Below are 22,406 nucleotides of genomic sequence, written 5' to 3'. Positions count from 1 at the left end.
TTTTTCACCCCTTCGACCATTCATTCCTCAGCACGGTTTTTCGCTTCACACCTTGAATTGGGGTTACCCTGTTTGATGGACTCTTACCACCGGAACCGGTAATCCATAGTTCTATTCTATACGCCGGAAACTACACAGCAAAAACTTTTCACGCAAGATAGCTTCATTGCTTAGAAGATCGTATCTACACTATCCCCTCGCTGCCTCCGGAAAACATCCGAAAAACTCCTTTGCATTCAGATTTTTCATATTTTGTTCGAAGCATGGCGAACTCATGATTCCGTTTTTCGCTAGGTATACATCTGACTTCTCTGACAGTTAGTTTTGGATCATGAATCTATGCTATCTCTTGTCTCCTGCTCAGATCTTAAACTCGTGATACATCTGTTTAATCTCCACACTAAATTCAACCTAGCTTACTCTTGAAACTTGCAGATCACCGCCGGCAGGTCATGTCTGGACCCTTCAGTAGCTTATTTTAATTCAGCAATACGCCTTTCATTTCTGCTCTGGTGTCCCACACCAGATAGAATTCCTTCTTTCTTGGATTTCAGTTAATGTTCAGCGAACACCTTGCTGCAGTCGAAAGCCACCAGCTCTGAAAATTTCGCTTTGTGCGCGTATTCTTTGATCACATCGTGCGGACTTTGGCGTAAAGATTTGTTTCCTTCCTCAGATAGTTCACCAGACACTTCAGATGCTTAACCGCAATCTTGCTTTGAATCGATCGCTGAAATGCTTCTCCAGCATATAGTAGTTTTGGCAGTAAGCCGTAGATATCTTGGTACGTCACGATGATGGGTATGTAATGTCCGATGATTTTTCCATCTACATTTTTACCGCCGATTGGCGACTTAGACTAGTTGGTAAATGGTTGTGGTCTGGCGTACCTCTGGTACAGAAGGAATAAAATAGACCCCTCTGTGCACTCTTTAGACTCCTGCACAGCAAACTCTCTCCCTACCTCCTCGCCGTGCTAGCCGGGGTATAAGCAACCTTAGAGGGAACTTTGGTCGTATGCTGACAGGAAAGGGGGGACTGGTTTGCTTCTGCCAAATCAGGAGCGTCTGTACTTCATGTTATGAGCGGCTCACAACAGCGTATGTTCCCTATGTCAGGGGCGGCTGATCATCGTGCCAGAGCAACGTCGGGTACATGGGACGGAGTCGACGAGGAATTTAGGCAGATTCTGGAGGAGAAGAATGCAGCGCGGGCGGTCATTCTGCAGTAAGGGACCCGGCAGAATCGTAGAGCGTTACAGACGGAATCGGCAACAGCAGACCGGCTTTGTTTCGGGAGATAAAATGCCGCCAGGAGGAGCCGGAGTGCGAGGAGATGAAACAGCTGTGCCGGTCTCAAGAACCACGTAAGTTCTATCAGAAGCTAAAGGCATTTGGTTGTGGAAAGGTGGAAGCAGCACTTCGACGAACACCTGAATGGCGCTGAGAGCACAAGCAATGAAGAACGGAACAACGGAGGAAATGCCTTCGTCAGTACTGCGGGCGATGGAAACCAACCAGCCCCCACTTTGCGGGAGGTTAAGGATGCCATTCACCAGCTCAAGAACAATAAAGCTACTGGTAAGGATGGTGTCGGAGCTGAATTCATATAGTTGGGCCCGGAGAGGCTGGCCATTTGTCTGCATCGGCTGATAGGCACAATCTGAGAAACAGAACAGCTACCGGAGGAGTGATTATATTCCCCATCTACAAGAAAGGCGACAAGTTAGATTATGAGAACTTTCGAGCGATTACCATTCTAAATGAGACCTACAACCCGAGGAGGAACAAATAACTCCCCAATAACTTATGCATACCATTTTTTGGTATCATACCAAAATTAGGTCTTGTTCAGTTGTCAATACCTCAATTTGGTATTATAATGGTATTGAAAAAAATCTTTAAAACAATTAAAAATACTTCATTGAGGTATGAAACAGCTATTGAGGTCTACTGGAGGTATTGAACTACAATTGAAAAATTTCATTTTTATATGAAAATCCATCAAGTATTATTGAGGTATTACAATACCTGATCTAGTTATCAGTTTGGTGTTCGTAGAATATGCTTGAGATATTATTTGAGGTATTTTACCTCTTATGCAGGGCTAATTCATACCTCATTCAGGTATGTAGTATTGGAAATTATCTGGTACGGAATACCTCAATTTGGTATGCAGTAGTTATTTTCTTCTGCTCGGGAAGTCTGTCACCTGTAGTAAACGAGTTCGTGGGATGTTATCAAGCCGGCTTCGTTGACGACCGATCGACAATGGACCAGATCTTTACTGTACGGCAAATCCTCCAAAAATGTCGTGAATACCAGGTCCCAACGCATCACCTTTTCATCGATTTTAAGGTGACATACAATAGTATCGACCGCGTAGAGCTATGGAAAATCATGGACGAGAACAGCTTTCCTGGGAAGCTCACGAGGCTGATAAGAGCGATGATGGACGGTGTGCAAAATTGTGTGAAGGTTACAGGCGAACATTCCATTTCGTTTGGATTCCGCCGGGGACTACGAAAAAGTGATGGATTTTCGTGCCTGTTGTTCAATATTGCGCTAGAAGTTGTTATGCGGAGAGCCGGGCTTAGCAAGCGGGGTACGAATTTAACGAGATACATTCAATTTGTTTGCTTCGCGGATGATATGGGCATTGTTGGCCGAACATTTAAAAAGTTAGCTGATCTGTACACCCGCCTGAAACGCAAGGCAGCAAAAGTTGAACTTTGAACAGATTCGTGAGTTCGATTCTCACTGAGAAGACGTGTAACTTTTTCGCAAATCTTCACATCAATTTGTCCATCTAATCCAATTGCTTTTTGTATGAGAGTTTTCAAAATTTTGTTTGATCAACATTTTTATCAATAATCATTATTCATGGTTAATCATTCAAAGGCTAATGATTAAATGCCCGAAAGTATGCACTAAACGCCTTGAAGTATGCAACAAACGGATTATTTCAACCTTTCCCTTGGTTAGCAATAAATCTAATATAAAAATCTTTTGAAACAATTTTTTAATTTAAAATCATTTTTACTGAAAGCTAGATTCAAATCAAGGAAGGACGAGAATTCCTTTACAACATTGTTAGAAAAAATATGTTTCCAGTTTCTCATAGAAATCTCCTTAGGAAATTCCAACCCAATGTTCAAACTAATTTTACTCAACATTTTTCCAAGAATGGGGTTGTTTAGTGATGAAATATTTGCTGTGTTTTGTACCTTGTTCGAAAGATCACATTTTTCTTATTATTTCACAATTTAATGCGCTTAAATATCTTTAGATTGATATTATTAATTTTTAAATCTTGTCGAAGTTAAATTAAGGGAGGGGGTTGGTTGATTCAAACGAGATTTTCATACGTGCTATTGAAATAGGTACAGGACACGGACAATTATAAAACTTTGGTTTCTGGTTCAAACTTTAACGTAGATTCATAAAATATAAACAACTGGGTACCCCTAATAATTCTTCCGAAAAATAATATAAAAATGATATAAAAATGATAATTCTCTTGAGAGTTAAATCTATGGCTTCGTTTGCAAAATTCATGAAGTTTAAGATGGAAAGCTAGGTTTCAGAACTACCAATATAATGCTTCACTTTCACTTCGGAGGAATTATTGGAATATGAATAAACAACTAACACTTCACTATGCAAAAAAGTACTAAAAATCACTAGAAAGGCGAGCAAATACCATTTAACTTTTTATAATAATCTACACAATATAAAAAGCATATTAGAGTTTACCGGAGTTTGCTCACCTTACTTATGATTTTTTCTACACTCTTCTTTCTTTTATGAAGTGAAGTGTTGAAATCCGACTAGTTTTTTACCAATATTTTGAATACTTTCCCCGGGAAGTCAACAAACCTTAACAACCCGGCATTTGTTAAAGTGCATGAAAAACATCCACTTAAAACTTGATAATTCATGAATGTGTCGCAAGCTACGCTTCAAAAGGCCAATATACTGGCCACTTTCCCCAGGATGCTGGCTTTTGAACCGGAGCAATTAATTACGAGTTCAAAAGATTTGTATTTGGGATTGTTTGTTAAGTAATATCATCATCATTAGATAATGATGATGATATTACTTAACAAACAATCCTTAGTGTATAACCCATTTATTGCATACTTTAAGTTGTTTAGTGCATCTTTTCGGGCATTTAATCATTAGTTAGATTAATGATTAATCATAAAATTAAATGACATTAGATGCCCTAAACACCTTTTAGTATGCAACGAATGGATCACACTCTTGAAAATTTATTGGTACACTTATGATTAAGAAAAATCTGAAACAAACAGTTCTCAGCATGATTTTTCGTTCAATCATCAACTTTTTAATCTTGATACTCTTAACATTTGGGACTCGATATGAAAGTGGCTACTGAATCTTAGGGGGGTTTCTCCAGCACTCCACGCAATTTAATCCCGGAATCGTCGTAATTTTCGAATCGATACCCGCAGTTTTGAAGACAAACAGCAATCCTGATATTTACAGAATTTCGTTAGAAGACGACTGAAAAACATTATTTTGAACAACTATCGTAAAATTAAACATACCATATACTTCCTCAATTGGATTAAATGGGAAAAATTGATATGAAATTTGCGATAAAATAAGGCGCGTTACCCCTACACCACGAGAGGACTCATGGACACAACGGTTTCTACTGTTGAATGCCTAAGCCGAGAGTGCACTAGTTATTGGGTATATAAAGACCACATACTACTGGCCAACAACGTGCTGGACGCGATTTGTATAGTGCAGGCTCGCAATGTGTCGCGACGTTCTCAATATAAATACAATAAATGATAATTTAAAAAAGTATTATTTTGAAATTAAAAATTTTGATCAAATTTGACATTATTCACGTAAGGGTTAATCATAATCATTAATCATAATCACTGACCATACTGAGTTTAATCATTAACCCCTCTACCGGCAGCTTCATTTTTACCGCTAAAAACATATTCAAATCGCGATAACTTGTTTGTTTCTCGATATTTTTGCACTATTTTTTCTAGTTTAAGAATCCGTATCGATATTAATCATTGGTGATCTAGTTTTGAAGATATTCCGATATTCCTTGGGGGACCGACATTCTAGCTTAGCTTAGCTTAGACTGACTACACATATCAATGGTTGCTATTCCGTGATTGACCGAAGTCAGTGAAAATGCACAAAGAATCAACTAGAAGTTCGGCTGGGATTGGCCATAATCTTCTTCAGTGTGCATAATTCAGTGCCTCTATTTATACAGGGTCAATAACGGCGCCGGCCACGTCCTTGCAGTCAGGTGGGATTGGGGGAAGGAATGTTAGTGTGTAACCTTTGCTTTTTGGAGACCGTGTTTGCCTCTGCATCTCCACAAAGGTTACTGGGAGGGATGTTTGTTAATGGGGAGGATCGTTGGGTCATAGGATTCACTTTGATAAGCGATTAGACCATGATAAACAATGATTTGTGAGATATATACATGCTTATACGTAAATATAATATTTTCATTTGATATGAACAATTTCTATGTAGAGGAAAATTATGCCGACACTTGAGGTGACGAACCATTCAAAGTTTGTTGAACAAATACCTAAATGTAACATTCCTACAGCTGTCAGGACGAAAGCATGTGTTATTATATTTTACTCATTTGAAAAGAAACAAAAAACTCGATTGGTTGGGACATCATAGAACACTCTTATTCTTATGCCGACACTTACAGTGGCGAACCATCCAAAGTTTGTTGAATAAAGTGAACCTTTCGCAAGTCTACACTTGTAGTGTTGAACCATTCAAAGTTTTTTTAATTACAAAAATAAAGGTATATAAGAGGTGTTCTGAAAAAAAAATGTTAAACATAAATAAATCATGAATCAGAGTTTGTGTCGACACTCACAGTGACGAACCATCCATAGTTTGTTGAAAAATCATATTTGCATCCCACCATTGTAACGATTGAATGTGCAGTCATACATATTTTATAGATTAGAAATAGTAGCATGAAACGAGCTCACCAATTGATCCGTTATCCTTGACTGAGCAGCCACAATCCACTTTCGGCTTCACTCGTTTGCTCGGCTATAAAAAAGCACTCAGGAAAAAAAAAAATAAGCGCGCGACCCAAAAAGAATAATAAAAAAAAAAAAAAAAAAAAAAAAAACTGTTCGGGCTTTCTTGACGCACTGCCCAGGAGCAAGCGTCAACGTCGAAGGATCAAACAGAACTAACCGATCGCGGCACTTTTTCAGTTACTCCAACCGAACTCACCGATCACGCCACTTTTTCACTTACGAGACCGACGCGCGACATGTTTGATCCTGCCCTCGTCGCTTGCCCCGGGAAAAGCAAGTGTCAAGGTCGAAAGATCAAACAGAACTCTATTCCTTGGGGGACCGACATTCTCCATACAAAATGTCTTTGGCGGCCATTTTGTTTTTGATCAATTTATCAAAAAAATAAAATGTGTACTATACAATGTCAGGTAATAAGGAGCTACTCTGAAAAAATCATACAAATCGGTTCAGTATTCTTGGAGAAATCTAAAAATAACGATATGAGGTTTTTTAGAGTTTTCAAGATCTTCATTTGTCCAGCGGGGTACCAGAAGCATAAATGCTCATTACTCAAAGACGGCTGCACCAAATTGCTTCATTTTTTCACAACATACTCGCATTAATATATAATTCCGTGGACGGAATATCCGAATACGATAAAAATTTTGTAGCCTGAGATATTTACGTGGGTTATGGCTACGCATCGGTCCCCCAAGGAATTCTGGAATATCATCGGATCCAGATGATCAATTATCAATATCGACACATATTTTTAAACTAGAAGATTTTTTTGAGGGCTTGCGAAGAAATGGTGCAAAAATATCGAGAAACAAAAAAGGTATCGCGATTTGAATTTTTTTTTTTTTTTAGCGGTGAAAAATGAAGCTGACGGTAGAGGGGTTAATCATATTCATTAATCATCTAATATTGAAATTTAATCATTAATCATAATCATTAATCATACTTTGGCTTAATCATCAATCACAATCATTGATCATGACTTCAAAAAATTTAATCATAAATCATAATCATTAATCATGATGAACTTGAATTTAATCATTAATCACTTAATCAATCATTGCGACTCGTTAATCATTAATGCTCTGGTTAAGTTTCTGATAGAACCTCAGCATGTGAACTGTTCAGCAACTTTATCTCTTGGCATTCTTCTTCATCCAAATGGTGCTTTTTTCACACGAAATAGATGGGATTGCTTTTTCTGCTACAGTCTGTATTGTTCCAAGTTGTTTCGCGTATCGTGCTGTCACATTGCAGCCCGCCCAGGATTCTTCTCATCCAAAACGGTTTGAAAAACGGTCGATACGAACGTTTTTCAAGATTCGTGTCATGTATCTAACAATGCTATTTGCAGCGTTATCGATGGATGTTTTGACGATCGAGAGTCTTTTCGGGTTGCAAATTTTGTCAACTTCCCAGATCATAGAGTATATTCATACTTGCCACACGATAAATAAATGTGAAAACCTGCTAGTCGGCGGTGAAATTGCTCATAAGGGCTGACAAATTGTTAGGAAGTAACACTAGAAACAAATATCTTCAAATGATTCACAAAATTTTAACTTTAAATACACACCCTTTTTTCATACTGTTAATAAAACATATCCCATCTGACTACGTCTCCGTTTACACTAAAAAATATATGGAAAGGAAGTCGTATCATTTCCTGTACAATTGCATCGCACATACACCTCTCCAAGCCCTTCCTGTCGATGGCCTTCGCTACATACTTCCAAGAGAATTAGATGGCATCGCAATCGTCACAGTCGTCGTCGTCGTTCCACTACTGGCATATCTGGTGCAATCAATCTCGGGCGATGTACCTGTCAAGATTCACCGCGTTGGAGGTACTTTAGGTAAGCGCAACACATGTCCGCGAAGGAAAAAAACGACTCAGAAGTTGTACTCTGTCAACGAAAACTGAAACCAGCAGAATCGCGCAATTCCGATGCAGTGTAGCAGCCCTAAAGTGTCATCTTGCCTGCAGCCGTGCCAGAAATGACCTTTCTACTTGATGATTCCTGGAAAATTTTTATTTCGCTTTCCAAGGCATCCGGGTTGGAAAGGTGAAAGTATGACCAACTAAACCGTGAGCAGAAGTCAAAATGCTCACCGGAAAGGTAATTTAACATCAATTAACTTGCAACGCGTTTTCGGCCCCCGGGTCAGCAGAAGTGTTCTCGGTGTTAGTCGTGTAATATCATCAAAACCATCTACGGAGCTGGATGCTGGGCAAGAGAGTTTACTTAACAAGATTTCTGTTTCGCCACTTTTCTCCTATTCGTCGAACAGACGACGGAGGAAAGTGGGTCCAAAAGGAAAATTAATAGAAGCACCTAGAGCCAGAAGAACGTGCGCCCTTCAGCGACGACAAACTGACTGGGTGGATGGACGTCGCGATCTCGATGCCAACCAACCGACTTTCTTTGGTTGGAAAATATGAAATTTAATTAATGCAATTAGCTCGCGAAAATGTACCCGGACTTGAGAAAAACGTTGAGCTGTCAAAATTGCTCTTTTTAAGTGGCTGACGATGGGGAAACGAGCGAGAGAGAAAAACGATTGGTGGTGGATCGTTCATGGTTCATATAGAATTTTGGATGGTTGATGGTTAGACCATGAATCGGAGTTTAAGTTTGAGTTTAAGCAAATACTATCATATGAATTTTCTTCATTTCATTGTTTCCATCAAGTAGATAGCTCAACATGAAATTTACGTCATGTTTTATATTACTTTTTTTTACGTATTGTTATTAAAACTTTTATCGAGTAGTGTTTAATCCGTTGAATCTGTTACATGTTTCTTTGTGGGCGAGTTCGCTAAGTAACCGCACTATCGGTTTCGCCAATCCGTGTATATTAGACCTGTTCACTTTTTCTAAGGTACCCTTGCCACATCATATTCTGAACTTATTTATCAAAACAAGTTATCTGTCCAATAATGATACAATTTGGTAAAGTTTAAGAGCTGTATCAAATCGATTTTGTGGTTTTTTGGACTTTTTCCCCGAAATGCGTTCCTGAAACCCAGAAAAACCATTGAAAATGATTCGAAAATACCACTAGCCTTTTGCCAACACAATAGTCTATCACTTTGCCGAAGACACTAGGGTGTTTTGACCGCTTCTTCATTATGCTTTTAACGTAATTAGTCAAAAAATCTCGAAAAAAGCAATCTATTTTTCCAGTTCGCCATATCAATTTCGATAACAATCTTATTATATTTTGTATCTAATTCAACTATCTATTTGATCTAAGTGTTACGAACATATCGTTCATACATCATTTTCATGTGAGAATTGAATTTCACTTCGAAATAATTGAAAGTGTATCACTCTATACCCTAAAATCTCATAGGGTTGCCAACACAAATACACTCCATGAAAACCACAGTTACCCATGATTTAGACGTCATGTCTTTGAACCCTACTGTCCATCATCATCGGCTCAAAATAGAATTGATGGTAAGGTTTGGGTCTAAGGATCAGAAGATCCACGGTCCAAGTGCAAGGAATAATCTTTTTTCCATAATCAATAGTAATCGTAGCATATCATCACAATCTTCGGTTAACAACACCCCTCCATCGTAAAGATTTTTGTGTGAACATTGTACAAGTTTTGTATGAGCCGTAATATCATGGAGTCACCGAAGCCCCCTTTTCAGCGTCATGGAATTGATTGGTGTAAAAAAAGCAAAAAAGATTATCACTTGTACTTGAACCTTGAATCTTCTGATCGCCAGGTCTAAACCTTACCATCGACTCTACATTAAGCCGATGGCGATAGACTGTAGGATTCAAAGACATGACATCTAAATCATGGGTAACTGTGGTTTTCATAGAGTGTATTTGTGTTGGCAACCCTATGAGATTTTAGGGTACAAAGTGATACACTTTCATTTATTTCGCAGCGAAAATCAATTCTCACATGAAAATGATGTATGAACGATATGTTCGTAACACTTAGATCAAATAGATAGTTGAATTGGATACAAAATATAATAAGATTTTTATCAGAATTAATAAGGCAAATTGGAAAAATATATAGCGTTTTTCGAAACTTTCTGACTAATTACGTTAAAAGAATAATGAAGAAGCGGTCAAAACACCCTAGTGTCTTCGGCAAAGTGATAGACTGTTGTGTTAGCAAAAGGCTGGTGGTATTTTCGAACCATTTTCAATGATTTTTCTGGGTTCCAGGAACGCATTGTGGGAAAAAAGTCCAAAAAACCACAAAATCGATTTGATACAGCTCTTAAATTTTACCAAATTGGCTCATTTTTGGACAGATAACTTGTTTTGATAAATAAGTTCAGAATTTGATGTGGCACAGAGAGTTGGATAACTTTTTCCAAAAAGTGAACAGGTCTAGTGTATATGCTCACGTATTCATTTCAAAATTATAGATATATCGTTTACCAAAACGAATCCGTCCGTCTTGCATTTATCACACAAAACCTTGAATAAAGCTACACGGTAAACATAATTACAAAATATGAAAGCAATAATTTCACATCGGATGTAAATCACCAACTTTTGAATCTTACCGCTTAATCGCCTAAGTCCTACCATGCTTTCCGCACCTCAACTCACGGAAGCTCACGCTTTTCAAACTGTCCAAGAAATATCACTTCGCCAGAAATCCATTTCACGCTCAAACAGAATTTATATAGATAGGTAGATCCCAAATTCCATTCAGTTGCCATTTGCCGAATGAGAGCAGGGCAAAACTTTCTGCACTCTTTGAGGCAGCGCGGCAATCGGAATAAAAAACCAATTCCATCAAATGGATTTGCTCCAAGCTCTTCGCTCGACCCCTTTCGTACAGGAATCTTTGGAACGATTCAACCTGCAACGGATTCAATCCGTCCTTTCAAACCGATGACACTGAATCGAGGGAGTGTGTGTAACGTCGTCCATCCCACAAGCACATAAAAGTGAATCCCATCGGGTTATATATAGGGCCATCGAAGCTCGGGAAATCGATAGCCTGGATTCAATCGGTATTTAACCTGCAGCTGCACCAGACGACACCATCGTATATGTTCGAAATAGATTCGTTAGAGCAGGCCCAAATTAAATCTACGCGCTGATCAGTACAAGCTGACCTTAATTACCGAACCGAATCCATCGTCGTCATCGCCAAGAAGCTCCCGTTCGAAAATGTCACTCCATTGGCAGAGCAGTCCGTCAAAAATCAACCGCCGGAAATGTCGCTTAAAAGCACGAAGAAACACGACTTGGTGCCACGTCACCCCTTTTGGTAGAGAGTGCATGGGGGAAGTGATGGTAAAATGAACATCTTGAGAATTTCATCTCGCTTCTATTGGAAAAACAATGGTTTTGAACGGTTTTATCGCACAGCATAACAAAAAACCAAACTACGACACAAAATAGAGTAAGTGATCCTTTAGTTGTAGGGCTCCTATAGCAGCGGTTGTGCCATTTATACAGGTTTCATTATATTAGCCACAGCTATTCCACGTATTGACTTGTTGATATACGAAATAGTTTGAAAAATTTCTGCAAAATTGACAAAATATTTGCGGTAAAGTGTTCCTATAATGGAGGATCCCATAAGAAAATAACGGATACCGCAAATATAGGAACACAAATCAAAAACATACCGCAACTAAGGGAACATTGTACCAAAAGTGGAGGTAATCTTTTTCACTGACATGCCGTTGGTCACTGCGATGAAATTCGCTTGTCATTATCTTATAGGACATTACTTTCCATTACAAAAATGTACAAAAACATTTGATGTACTTTTTGAATTTTTAGCGGTTGAATGAAGTTGAATCGTGCTTAGTACCTCCACTATAGGAACATTTACCGTAGTTTTTAACAAATAAAAAACTAAATGGATTTTCTAGCAGCAGGCCCAAATTTTAGAGGGGGGAGCATATGCCCCAGGCCCCCGGTCAAGAACACGAGTTTAAAATAACAGCGTATAAAATTTTGATGGTTTTGTTACTTGTTCATTATCAACTAGTGGTCCCAGTCAAGTAGGCTGTTGTAAAAAGTCAAATCCCCCATACAAAATGACACCCGTTTTCCTGATTATTCCGGAGACTTACCCCAACTTTTTCCTAGCACTATTACGTCGCATCTCCTGTCGAGTGCAACTGTGAAAATTTTACGTCAATCTGCCCATCCGTTTCCAAGCCATTTCGTGACATACAAACACTACTCCATTTTTATTTATATAGATAGATTGACATCCGTAACAAAAATGAACACTACAATTTATGGGGTGACCCATTTCGCATAAAGACGTTTCGCATAAGGACGTTTGGCAGAATGGACGTTTCGCATAAAGCAGTTTCGTATAAGAACAGGTAGCATTTTAAAGAAGGCATATAATTCTCTTTATGCCAAATGTCCATTATGCGAAACGTCCACCCATAAAATTATACGAAACGTCCTTATGCGAATCGTCTTTATGCGAAACGTCCCGCCCCCCAATTTATGCTATGTTCGTGCATGAAAAAAACCCACTAAAAATCGTATTCTTCTCTGCGATCAACGAAGCGTCTATTTCACCACTACTTCCCTTAGGATACGGGAGTGAAGCGCGTTGATGTGTTTTCAAACTTTTCCTCGCGGCGACTGACCGATAGCTAATTAAATTTAAATCTGCCAACTTGTCAAATCGTTTTCACCCGCGCCTTCGTCATCGCTCGGCACTTAGGTGCAACCCCATACGCAGTTTGGAACTCCTTTTTTTTTGTTTTGCCAAAAATAGCTCAGTAAATTTTAACCATTGCTCTTCATACCGTGAACATTGGTGGTGTTGATGGTACCGTATTGCGGGGTCAAATTGATCACTATAGCGAATTTGATCAGATCGGCACCAAACAGTATTCCTTTCTGAGAATGTTGAATGTTTCGTTAACATCACACATATTCCATGTGTGATTCCAAGATCCAAGAATTACAAGATTTGTAATGAATAATTTTAAACCATTTCATTTGAAATAAGGTTTATTTACATAGAAATATTCATAGGTTCTGAAGGTGTAAGTAATACTGTTTGAAAAATCAGTAATAAACAAGCAGCTGGTCTGCCCTTAACTGCATATTTGTAACATTCGAGAAAAGTAGGCATTGAGTAAATGGAATACCAAGTGTGAATTTTATGGTAGTATGGGACAAAACTAAAATTTCTAAAAATTACCAAGAATTCAAAAGTGCTTATTTGAGGCAGAAATTTTGTACAACTCATGTCGCATACTGGGTGAATATTCAGAAAATAATTTCGATAGAAATGTCATCACTACTTTATTATGGGACTCATGTATAATCTCAATGTGACTGTTATGCGGTTACAATTACCAATGTGACAAAACGACTTGGTATTTTTTTCGGATTTTCTAGAACAAACTCACTGATTTCAATGAGTTGATCGAAAATATTTATCATTTGATGACTCTCCCCGGTATTAACTCGAAATTGTCCAAAATGTCGAATGTGACATATATGCAGTTATGGGCAGTTATGGCTTACATGCAAACTATGAAAGTTGGTTGTGTAAGCTTAAGAGTGAAGTACTGAGCTCAGTTTTAAAATTATATAGTAATACAAACATAGTTTATCAATCATAAGCCCTTTTTTATCGAAATATATGATTGTTAAAACCGACTTCATTTTGGCATGTTGATGATTTTCAAAATTTAATTTGGCATAACCCTGATCAAATACTCGAGTTTTTAATTTTATGAAATGTAAACTGTTACTTCTTCAAAAATCATTTACGTGAACTGGTTTCGATAATCGAATTACTGATTAAGTCCAAATAAATTTGACATAATCTGAATTCCTATGGATAACACTACAAAATGTTGTAACAGAGTGTTCAATTTGCCCTCGCTTTACGGTACCTATCTCACTACACCAGTGGGATTTCTGATTGCCGTTTAATTATCCACTCTGTCACGATGCATCAAAATCTGATTATTTGAATTTCAAAAATTTTTCGTCGCCTTTCGTTCCCCCTAACAAGACGGAAAGTGCTGACGGCTCGTTAGGACGCGATGTTGCATCCGGAAGTGCCAAGACCGCAACAAAGCGTCACGTGCTAGAATAGATGGTGGGGTGGGAAGTCGTCGTCATCCGATAGCCCCGCGTCCTAAATTGATGAGTAGGTAGGGTTAAAAATTTCATCAAATTAAACACAGAAAGGGAATAGTTTGGGTATGCGGGTTTTTGGTGCTTCGAAAGTTTTAGCTTCATCATCATGCGTGTACTGATGTTAGCTAATGAGACAGAATTGAAGGATCGATAAGATAACGGCTGATTGATGAAGGAAACAATAATTAATCATGCGATAAGGTTTCCTAACCATTTCGGTTTTGTTGTGGTATTACAGAGCAATCTTTGGTTTTTTGATAATTTTAAAATCAACAGAAACAGCAGCTTTAATTGGGTTAAAACGCATTCTAATCGAGAGCATCAACGGGTACATCGAAACGAATGTGAAGTCAATGTGCAAACTCCTACTTAAAGTAAAAAAAAATAAATTAAATTAAAATTTAAATTATTTAAACTAAATTAAATTAAATTAAAATTTATTAAAATAATATAGCTAGAGGGTGGATTTCCGGTAAATACCTCGCAATCGAATACGACATGCTCCGCTGTTTACTCCACACCAGCACAATTGGGGCACGCAGGAGATTTTGAGTGCCTGCTGAACCTATGCAGGTGCTACCTATAGCAACCATGTCCTGACATAAACTGCGTCAGGCGGAAGTTCACTTCCCCATGGTTTCTTATATACCAATCTGACATATTCGATGTTTTCCGATGGGTCCATCTACCTTTAGTGGAGTTATCCCATTCCTGCTGCCAACCTCAAAGCGTTGTCTCTTTGCATGCGTTGTGGACTCCACTGGTACCTCTTTGGTTGAAGCATTGCACATCTTCCTTGAAGCCCGATGGGTGTCATCCCGGCTATAATTCACACGGCTTCTTTAGAAACCGCTTTCCTACCACGTTAGGTTTCTGTTCGTTATAAGCGCTTCTGACCAGATTGGTGCTCCATACCTGAGTATGGAAAGCGTTTACTTCAAGCGAAGCTGAGCTAGTCATCAATCATTATCCCAAGATTCCTAAGGGAACGCTTGAACTTTATGGTGCTAGTTACTAGAGAGGTGCTAGAGATAAGTGGCTGTAGCTCGGACTTGCGTTTTAAGACCACTGAGATAGTAAGTCTTCTGATGGGCCAGTTCTAGTTTCGTAGCCCTCATCCATTCCTCTACTATGGAGATAGAGTGCGCTGCTGTCAACTCTACTTTCTCCATCGATTCGCCATAGACCACTAGGCTGATGCCGTCGGTGAAGCCAACAATCATAACACCCGTCGGAAGAGGCAGTCTCAGTACGTCATCGTACTTCGCATTCCATAACAGAGGTACTCCCGCGGTGATTCGAACGCTGTTTTGCTCCTCCTCTATGTCATACAGTAGAATCCTACCTTCAGAAAAGCTTTCTAGAAGCTTACGCAACTGCAGCTGTACCTTGAGGCGGTGAAGTACGTGGGCTATCGCTTCCCAGTTTGCGCTGTTGAACGCATTCTTCATATCTAGAGTGACAACCGCGCAGTAACGGATACCGCTCCTTTTATGTTCGATTGCCACCTCAGATATCTGAACGACCGACTGGATAGCGTACAGAATATATTTGCCTTTCTTGAATCCAAACTGCTTGTTGGACAGGCCATGCGCACCTTCCGTATACGGTACTAGCCAGTTGAAGATCAATCCTTCGAAAATTTTTCCGTCGTATTCATTAGACAGATAGATCCATACGCCAATCTTGTACTTTCCCCGCTTTTGGTAGTAGCACCAATTTCTGTCGCTTCAATACATCCTGGAAGATTTCTTGATCTATGCAGCGTTGCATCGTGGTTCTGAACTTGTCCGGATTTGCATTGACTACCGTTTTGAGGGCAACACTCGGGATACCATCGAGTCCCGGTGCCTTATTTGACGCGAATGATTTCACGACTTCTGTCAGCTCTTCGCTCGTCACCCGCGGCACTTTTTCTCCTTAATCTGCCGCATACGGCGCTGGGGGCCATGGGCTTGGTTTCCTTTTTGAGATTCAACTTTGCCTCTCTGAATGCTGCAACCGCGTTCTTCTCTTTGTGTTCCTGTGCGTGCGCGTTGCAATCTTCCTCAAGCCCACCAGTACTCCGGCGGTCTGTTCTCTCTAGGAGAGGATTTTCTCGGCATGGAAGCATCACATGCTCATGATATCACAGCAACTAGCTCTCCACCGTTTAGGTCCAGAGTGTTACGTTTGCGCCTCAGGGCTTCAGTGAATACTTCGCCGTCAAAGCGCGCTGTTTTCCAACCATTAGCTTGGATCGAGTTACATCGTACTGCCCTCCACCAGCCTGGATACTAAAGCGAGTCGATTGATGATCGCTATGAGGAAAACCGTCATCACTGTACCCACATTTTTCAGATTTACATTTGATGCGGCCAGGCCTCTTTGGTCGATGCAGCGGCTACCCCACTGCACTGGTAGTAGCACCAATTTCTGTCGCTTCAATACATCCGGGAAGATTTCTTGATCTATGCAGCCTGCTCTGTCGACACATATTAGGCACTTAGCGATTTGCTTACAATCGCTTGCCCTTTGGCCTTCGGTGTCGCATTTTCTGCACAACTTACTTCTGTCGGGACCATTGCATTTCCACGACTTAATGCCCTTTCCGAAAAACTTGAAGCAAACTTCAGGAGGCTGTTGTATGCTCAGCTGGCCAACCGACCTGCCTACCGTGGATAGCCTTACTGGCTACGTCGATGTCACACTGCTCTTTAAGAGCAGCCGAGACCTCCGCTGCATCGGTGATCTCATCCAGATTTTCACTCTGGAGAGTTGTTTCTGCAGTCAGGAATCTTATATCAACCACGTCGCCCAGTACTTCTTGTGCCAGTTGCTTATAGACTGCACCCTTTAGCTTGGCGTCCTTCTTTAAGACTACGATCATTTCACCAATCCTAGTCTGCCTTATGCTCCGCACATCTGCGCCCACTGGTGATATCTTCTCTGTGCTACGCATTGCCTTCAGAACCTCGGCGTATTTCGCTTCCTCCGTTTTGAAATGAGGGCCTCGCCTAAATTCCTACGTTTCGCTGTTTTTGCTTTAGCAAACTCCCACGGTGTCTCTGGTAGAAAACATTAATATAAAAAAATCAGTATCGATGAAACACCCACCAAATGAAAGCTTAGGCTTTCCCCTTTCATTTAAGACCGGTTTGAAAATGTTCTATCGGGGGGTCCTGAACATTTTTTTTTATTTTAGTAAGAGATACGTACCATAGGTGATCTTCTTCCTCCAATAGTATGATACAATGAATCGCTTATACCATATGATGACAACTCAATAGAACCGTAGAAGGCCATGACAAATATTTCTGGACAAACATTTGGCTGGAGAGGTCTTGAGCCTTTTTTCAGAAACATTGCTGTTGAGCCCTTTTTAGCTCGTCCATGCAAACTAACACCACTATCAGAAAGATTAGTGTTAGCTCTTCCTGATAGCAGTATTGGTAAGCATGATCGAGTTGAATTGGGCTCAACAGCGTCTTACAAAGACATTGTTTACCTATGTCGATGTGCCCTTTTTAAATGTTTGTTCAGATTTCCATAAAACAAGCTTGTTTTTGTTTTGGCAGTGTTGCTGTTCAGTTGATTATAAATTCAGTAAATAGTAAAATTGCATATCGTTTATCAAAATTTATTCATTTATACACAACTAAAATGGTGGTAAATATTATTTAAAATTTGGAATAAAAAAAATGTTTAGAGATTTGTAAGATTTCCAATAAATAACCATTATTTAGATTCAGTTGTATGCTACCGTCTTAAAATTCAAATATATTTTCATAAGATATTGCTTTTTTCGATTAGTAATAACCAAAGCGTTTGAAAACATTTACTCATGGATCATTACATTACCAATGGTTTAACAGATTGCAAAAAAACAACTAAATTGGCATCAATGGTAGGGAAATCGGCGCTGCGTTATAACGCTTCATTGCTTAAGTTGTCGCGTTCTAAGGTGGTATAGCGAAAAAATGGTGCTTGTGTCGCGTGATAAGTTTATAAATTCATTGTTTTGGGTCAACATTTTGGTTTGCTGATTAGAGGTATGTCTGTTAATAATTACAATAAATATATCCCAATTTTACACCTAATAATAAATATATATATTTACACTACACTCTGTCAGGAGACCTGAAACATGAAACCGAAAAGCCATGAAGACAATCGTTCGAAGATTTGCGTATTGTGTTTAAAGAATTTGTGTTTGCAACCGTTATCAGCAAAAGTGGTTGATATTATTGAACAGCACATTCTTCACGACATCAGGTTTACAGTCTGGTATTGTCCTACAAAAATATGTCGAGCTTGCACGTTTATTTATTCAGTAACCAGTTCAATCTTTTGAATATAGCACTGTATAAATATAAATACAATTTAAAACCTACCACTCGAATCATGTAATGATGTGAGAACAACAATCTCACCAAAACTAAAAGGAAAACGTGGTAGACACAGTAATGCAAAACGTAAGAGCCAATTGAATTGGTTGGTTGTCGAATCTACTCGGTTTACCACCCAACTGAGAATCTTATTCAACATCTGTGCAACCTATAAAAAACCTATTTGTTCGCTGATGACTTGTTTTTGATTAAAAAAAAATTGATTTGAGCACCAGATGAGCGTTGCAGTTGAGCAGCTGTCTAAGGGGTTTGGATGTTGCAATCGCCCCAAACATCGCTTTCAAAATCAGCAGACCTAACCAATCAGTTCAGGGGTTTTTAGTGGTAACACATTTGCACTTTGATTTGAACGATAATGCAGAAACTGTAATAACGTAAATGTAAATGCATATAAATGCGTTCAAGGGCCTTCCTTAGCCGAGTGGTTAGAGTCCGCGGCTACAAAGCAAAGCATGCTGAAGGTGTCTGGGTTCGATTCCCGGTCGGTCCAGGATCTTTTCGTAAAGGAAAGTTACTTGACTTCCCTGGGCATAGAGTATCATCGTACCTGCCACACGAGATACGAATGCGAAAATGGCAACATTGGCAAAGAAAGCTCTCAGTTAATAACTGTGGAAGTGCTCATAAGAACTATCCACTGCTCCAAATTGATCCAAATAATGTCGAGGGGGGCCCAGATAGCCGTAGCGGTAAACGCGCAGCTATTCAGCAAGACCAAGCTGAGGGTCGTGGGTTCGAATCCCACCGGTCGAGGATCTTTTCGGGTTGGAAATTTTCTCGACTTCCCAGGGCATAGAGTATCTTCGTACCTGCCACACGATATACACATGCAAAAATGGTCATTGGCATAGAAAGCTCTCAGTTAATAACTGTGGAAGTGCTCATAAGAACACTAAGCTGAGAAGCAGGCTTTGTCCCAGTTGGGACGTAACGCCAGAAAGAAGAAGAATGTCGAGGAATGGGTAAGCATCAGCAGTTTGATTGTGTGATTCATAAAGATGACCTTAAAATCATTCTTTTATCACAGGTGAGGATCATCAGTTGCCAACGCCACAACAAAAGTGGATTCACCAGACGAAACTGTCAGAAGCTTTTGAAAAATTGGCATGTTTTGGAAGTGTAATGGGATCTAAGTTTGCTAGCAATTGTAATTTATCGTACTGTTCTGTAAATTATCTCTTTTAAATGAAAAAATGTATTTCAGGCGCTTGATCATTCTGATCAGGTACATAAAAGTTGTTTTCAAACGAGTCTGGATGATGATTTTGCAGAAAAGTTGAGAACTTTTCAAAAACGTGGATTGCTTACCCAATTGCTCGAAGTTCCATATTTCCGCTAACATATCCCGGAGTTTTGTGAAATCACAGGAAGTGGTTTGAGCAAATACGCAAATAGTGAAACCGTGCATTTCGATTTTCAAGTTGCTTGGAATCATGTTAAGGTTCCGGAGAACTCTGAAGCATATGATCGACAGCTTCTTTGAGCTGTAGTAATGTACAATAGTGAGCATTTGTAAGCCGTATTATCCGTATTTACTTTATCGATATGTCGTATATATAATTGGTTTAAATAGAATGCTAAATCTAAATCCTTTTTATTAATTGGTTAACTATTCGTAGTACAATTTCTCATGGCTACCTAGATAAGCATGAAAGAAAATGACTGTGTGAACCATAATTAAGAAATCAGTACTGAAAAAACGGCATTGTACTGTTTTGAAAAAAATGTTCAGGACCCCCGATAGAACATTTCCAAACAGGTCTCAAATGAAAGGGGAAAGCCTAAGCTTTCATTTGGTGGATGTTTTAGCGATACTGATTTTTTTATATTAATGTTGTTCTACCAGAGACACCGTGTCCGTTTCGCTTTCCTCTGTTATTTCCAACTCGAATCCACGGGTTGCTATTGCCTTGCGCCCGTGGTTCCTGTGGATGCACTGCCTGGTTCGGGCTGTCCCGTGGCTTTTTTTCCTTGGCTTTCTTGGCCTTAAGCTTAGTGTTGGCCTCTCCACTGTTTCCATGTCCTCTAGATCGTGGAGCCTGGTTCGTGGTTTCGCTCTTGAGAACAGCTGCGTAGGTCACTGTTCCATTAGCACGTATCCATCCTCGGATGGTCTCCTCTTTCGCATCGCGTATCGAATAATATCATTAGATATATTCGCGTTGCCTGTGAAAGAAAACACTTCAGTCTGACACGACTTAGTGTCTCTTTTACTTTCTACTTTGCTCAGTTGGGCCTTGGCATTTCCAAATATCTAACTCTGAAACTGTTGATCTTGAATCTTGATAAGAAACAGATGTTTAGGACAAAGTTTCATGATGGAGTAATTTTTAATAAAAATTTTTTTCCTAGAACAACTTTTGGTCGATTTTCAAAATTTTAATTGTTTTTTTTTTGTCAAATTAAATAAGTTCTGATATACAATATAAATCTTGTGATCATTCTAATCATTATCACGATTACTTCTCTAGAAGAAGCCATTTTCGAATTATATATTTCAAAGCAAAAGAAAATTAACTAAATAATAAAATGGGCAATTTTCATTAGTTATTCGCGATTCTCCATCGAGGAAAATAAGTTAGTGGAGATAAATATGGCATTTACCCTCAAAACGTGTTGTTCTTGATGAATCATTGTGAATATCTTTAAAAGGCCTTTTTATTAAGTTTGACACTAAGTGAACATTTTGAAAATCGACCACAAGTGGAAAAAAAAAATTCTCCATCGTGAAACTTTGTCATAAACATATGTTTCCTTATACAGTAATACCTCGATATAACGTAACTCGATTTTTATTTTCGTTACTTTATATCGAGGTTACGTTATATCGAAGCAAAATACTTTTGTTTCTTAATTTCGTTCAATATGTATTTTTTGACGAAGAATGGGTCTTGAATTGATATCATTGACCTAGCAGGCATTTTCAGTCTTTCCTACATAGTTGTTCGATTTTTTTCCGTGTCTAATTTTTTTATTTTTCTTTTCATTTTCATTTTTTTTTATTTTTACGTCTCTATTACAGTAATCTTTAGAGTTCGGAGAATCTCTGAAATAAATTCATAAATCAAATCTTTCAGAAATCTTTCAACAAACTAATGTGGAACAGTCCATGAACATTTTTAGCAGGCAATTATGGAAATCCAATAATTTTGCTATTAGGAGCTTGTGGTAAAATTCTTAAAAAAAATTCTTTGGTAATTTCTTGACCGAATTTTAGAATGAATGTCCCAAGAACTCATGATTTTTTTTTCAGAATTCATGAAGAAGTCACTAGAATCAAAGAAACGCTCCAGTAAAAACAAGAACTATCCTTGAGGGGTTTTCAATGGAAAAGTTTCTGAATGAATACGTGTTAGAATTATCGCAGTATTCTAGGAGAATTCTCTGGAGTAACTAGGGAACTGGCTCAGTTTTTGATTGAATTCCTGGATATATTTTTGCAATAAAAACAATCTATAGAAAAATTACTTGGTGTAATTTTTGATCAAAGTACAGTAAAATTCAAAAATATATTTTAAAAACACTATTGTAGAAATTCACAATCATTGAATTTAAAATGTCTAGAATTCGGAATTCCTTAGGCATATTCTGGAGAAATTCCTGAAGGAATATTTGAACCATTTTTTGTTGAAATTCAATGAGAACATTCTGAAGAAAATTAATTCTTAAGACGGGAATCCGTTATGTTTATATTGAGCAAAGTGACCCGGCGACACACAAGTGTAATCTGAGTTTGATGTAGTCTTTTTGACTGCAAAGTCTAAATAAAAAAATCATAAAAGTTTTCGCAGAAAATTGGAGAGC

Source organism: Aedes aegypti, unplaced genomic scaffold (genome assembly GCF_002204515.2).
Source record: "Aedes aegypti strain LVP_AGWG unplaced genomic scaffold, AaegL5.0 Primary Assembly AGWG_AaegL5_hic_scaff_78_PBJ_arrow, whole genome shotgun sequence".
In the NCBI taxonomy this organism is placed as follows: Eukaryota; Metazoa; Arthropoda; class Insecta; order Diptera; family Culicidae; genus Aedes; species Aedes aegypti.
The sequence above is the reverse complement of the archived record's forward strand: the minus strand, read 5'-3'. Positions refer to the sequence as shown.